The 4482-nt window shown below is 34.3% G+C and overlaps 1 pseudogene across 1 annotated transcript; it reads left to right on the top strand.

Annotated features, from left to right (window-relative positions):
* The first annotated feature begins 616 nt into the window (after positions 1-616).
* LOC143545125 (amino acid transporter AVT6A-like) lies at positions 617-3286 on the top strand (annotated as a pseudogene). Its single transcript, XR_013137371.1, has 5 exons — positions 617-1022; positions 1544-1696; positions 2271-2473; positions 2562-3028; positions 3148-3286. The product of XR_013137371.1 is annotated as an amino acid transporter AVT6A-like (transcript).
* The last annotated feature ends 1196 nt before the right edge of the window (positions 3287-4482 follow it).

Consider the following 4482-nt stretch of genomic DNA (forward strand, 5'->3'; position numbering starts at 1 on the left):
AAAATGGGTCATATATAAAATATAATTAATATAATCTATATTTTACTCGATTATTTTGGTAACCGAATAAATCGAACAACTTAAAATAAAAAATCATATCGCAAATCGAATTCATAATTTAGTTTTTCGGTTATAACCAAATCAAAAATCGAATTCTGAATCCAGATCCGGTTTTTACGACTACGGATACAATTCGGTTTTCAATTTTTTTCGATTATTCTAAACACCCCTAGTTGGTGGTGTTCAGGTGGTGTTCAAGTTGAGTTTTCCGGTAAAAAATATGAGTTTTCCTGCCAAAAGCGTTTTCCTGACGACCTGCAACTAACGATGTCAGCATTTTGTTAGTCGTAGACCGTTGAGAATAATTATGATAAAATATGGGATCATTATCCGTCAATTAGTTAGCTGGACCGACAACGACCTATAGATAGATGATAGTAGAGATTAAAATACCAATACACCTTATTATTAATATTATTATTATTATTATTATTATTGCTGTTATTTACTAGAATCTAATACAATGTTATTACAGTAATATTCTGATACATTGTTTTAACAACAAAACAACGGTTATCAATCACAAAAACCTTCAACCCAAATTCAACCAAATCAAATGCCGACCGGCGACCAAAAACGCCGGCGAATCCCAACTCAACCTCAACTCCACTCCTACCCAAAACCCTCAACACAAACCCGAACCCAAATCCACCTTCCAATCTGAATCCGGGTTCTCCGGCGCCGTCTTCAACCTCTCAACCACCATCGTCGGCGCCGGAATCATGGCCCTTCGGCAACTCTCAACCAGCTCGGAATGATCCCCGGTCTCATCGCTATCGTGCTGGTCGGTGTGTTGACCGAGTCGTCGGTAGATATGATACTCAGGTTTAGTAGAGCTTCCAAGTCCAACTCGTATGCTGGGCTTGTGGCTGATGCGTTTGGTGGGCCCGGCCGCACGCTGCTGCAGATCGGCATTGTGGTTAATAACGTTGGATTGCTCGTTGTTTATATGATTATTATTGGTATATATATATACTGTTTTATGAAATTATGTGATTTTGTACCATTAGCCAAATTAACCAATTGGTTCGGTTTGTTTTTCGGTTAATTTCGGATAGTAACCAAAATCAAATCTGGGCCAAATTTGTTGCTTAGATACATGAAATGGATGCATAAAAGCTATAAATATATGAAAAGTATGAATGGTTCGGTTTAACCAAGGGTACAAAAAATAACCATCTTTTCGGTTATCGGTTAATATCGATTTGGTTTCGCCAGTTTACGGTTCGGTTAACCGAGGGTACAAAATAACCGATAACAGCTTTTCGGTTAATTCGGTTATCGGTCAATTTCTGTTCTGTTAACAGAGGCTACAAAAATCAGTTGAATTAACCACAGTTATAACCTAAACTAGCATGTAATGTTTAAATGTATGTAATTTAACATGTACAACTTAAAATGTAAGTAGATTTAGAGTTTTAGACACTACATAACTGATTGGAATTATTATTGTTAGATTAACGGTTTAAGTTTTTGGTGGCAGGTGATGTGCTATCTGGAACATGGTCAGACGGTGAACGCCATTTGGGATTGATGCAAGAATGGTTCGGTCATCAATGGTGGACCACACGTTCCGTCTTGTTGCTTTTAACCTCAGTCTTTGTTTTCTCTCCTCTGATATCGTTTAAACTTGTCGGTGAGTTTTGGCTCACACGATACGTGTATGCTTGATTAGATCATTTGGCCTTTGATAGTGGTAGATTATGTTTCTGCTGAATCTTGACTTTGTTTCTTGACTAGTTGAATGTTTTCTTTAGGTAGTGTTGTATTAGTAAACACGTTACGGATACTTTATTAACTTCCAAACAATAAGGACTAATTTTACAGTACAACTAAAGTGTTTATGTTAAACCATTTATTGTTAAGATTTTGTATGACGACTTGCCAACTATGAAAAGTTCTTGAAAAGAATAATCGTTATGCTTAAGTAAAAAACCCGTTATATAATATATCTTGTTTTATCTTTACTCATATTTCCAAATTAGTTTATTCGACTAATCTTCCGCAATCCCATTGGAAGAATAATATTTTAGATACAGATGTAATATGGAATTTGCTCAATCATATACAAAAAATATATTTTTTTTAAGTTTTGTCAAATTATTTCATGCTCTTTGATCCGGCCCGTTTCGACCGTTTAAGTCTTTTATGTTTAAAATATGTGATGATGAGATTGTCTGATTTTTCTTTTGTTTGACAAACTCTGCTAGATTCATTAAGGTACACATCAGCCTTGTCGGTCGGTTAGCAGTTGTTTTTGTGGTAATCACAGCTGGAGTAACCATTACTAAAATAATCAATGGAAGTATCACAACACCACGTTTACATCCCAATCTTGTGATCAAACATCGTTCTTGAAGCTTTTCACAAACCGTTCCCGTACTAGTTACCGCTTACATCTGCCACCACAATGGTAATTCTTATTTCCAGTTTTATCCCATCTAAAACATGATTAAATAAAGTTAATTAACATAACAACCTTTTGTTATTCTCTTTTACAGTTCACCCTATAGACAATGAGTTAAAAGACCCGAGCCAAATGAAATCTATAGTTAAAACGTCGATCATACTATGTTCATCAGTCTATATAGCAAACTGGCTTTTTCGGATTCTTGCTATTTGGTGATCATACACAAGATGATGTGCTCGCTAATTTTGATGGTGATCTTGGAATACCATATAGCTCACTGATTAATGACGTTGTCAGAATTAGTTATTGCTTGCATTTAATGCTCGTTTTTCCAATAATATTCTTCTCATTGCGGCTTAATCTTGATGGGCTTCTTTTCCCGTATGCGACCCCTATTGCTTTTGACAACCGAAGATTCTTCATGGTGACGGGTTTACTTTTGGGCTTTGTGTTTCTTGGAGCAAACTTTGTTCCTAGTATTTGGGATGCTTTTCAGTTTACGGGTGCTACCGCTACTGTTTCTGTTGGTTTCATTTTTCCAGCTGCTGTTGCCCTAAGGTAAGTCAATATTATACTTAACTTTGAAGTTTGAATAAATAGTTAGTTTCTCAAGTATGATTATAGAAACTATATTGTTGAATGAATGTGATTTTCAGTGAATGTTGTTGGTATTGCAGGGACACTCATGGAATTGCAACCAAAAAGGACAGGAGGGTGTCATGGGTGATGATAACACTGGCAGTATCATCAAGCATCATGGCAATCTTCAGTAACATCTATACTTTCTGGTTCACTAACAAACTCAATGGGACCTAACACCATCCAGTTTATTACATTACAAATCATAGATAGATAGATAGATAAACTTACAATATGACTTCAACCTAAGATATCAAAATGCCATCTGGGTTGTTTTAATTCTTCTTTATTTGCTTCTATTGTGGTGTGGGTATATTGAATTTTGAAAGAAAAAGATTTGTCATGTTTTAATGCATGAGAGGTAACATTGAAGGCTTAAAATCTAGCTGATCTTTCGTGAGCTATTTGAGATCGAGCTTAAACAAGTTGGAGATTAGTTATAGCTCGTTTAACAAATGGGCCGAACTCCAACTTCATAATTGTGTAAACAAAATTAGTTGTTGAAAAAAGTTAAGTGAACGTGCGTTAGGGTTGTTTATTGTTCGCTTTAGGGGTGTTTATTATTTGGTTAGAAACCAAAAACGAAACCAAAATCGAAACGACAAAAAAAACAAATAGATTTTAGTTGGTTATTCGGTTAGGTTAGTGGTTTTACAGTTTATTTAATTTGGTTTATATGGTTATCTCGGTTACCCATTTTTAATTTTTTTATTGTTTTTTACAATATAATTAGTCTATTAAGTATTTCTCATTAGGTTTAATGGGTCCACTTAGCTAGTTAGCCCAAGCCCATCATTACTACTTACCCAATGGACTATTTGAATCAAAGAAAGGGATAACTCAACCTGCACGTTCACACATTCAGGCTTCTCGTTTCATAATAAAGGTAAGAGTGCACAAAGATAACATTACACGTGAAGTTGCTAATTTGCTACAAGTGTGATACTTTTATCATCACATATTGAAGTACATGTATGACTTCAACCTCATGAGTCACATAAACTATAATTGTAATTATTAATATGTACAAATATTTTAATATTTATATAATAAAAGTAATCATATGTAATGTATAGTGAGATAATTGATTTTTTCGCTTTTAAATCATCTTTACGTGCTATAAATAATAAGTGTATATTAACCCGTTATTTCTTATCTAATTTGATTTTTCTCTAAACACTTGCATCCGTTTACACTTACTGTCCAAAACTTTTAGGCCAATATCAAAGTACTAGTTTGAGTCCCCCATATTACATGGGGTTTGTTTAGGTTTTAATATGGGGTTTGTTTAGGTTTTTTAAATCGTTTTGTTATTTTATATTATGTAATTATTTGTTTTATTTTTTAAACAGAATTTTGTTCGATTTAATACG

This window comes from Bidens hawaiensis, unplaced genomic scaffold (genome assembly GCF_021521415.1).
Source record: "Bidens hawaiensis isolate Kalapana, Puna unplaced genomic scaffold, B.hawaiensis_p1.1 tig00013821_1, whole genome shotgun sequence".
Taxonomy (NCBI): Eukaryota; Viridiplantae; Streptophyta; class Magnoliopsida; order Asterales; family Asteraceae; genus Bidens; species Bidens hawaiensis.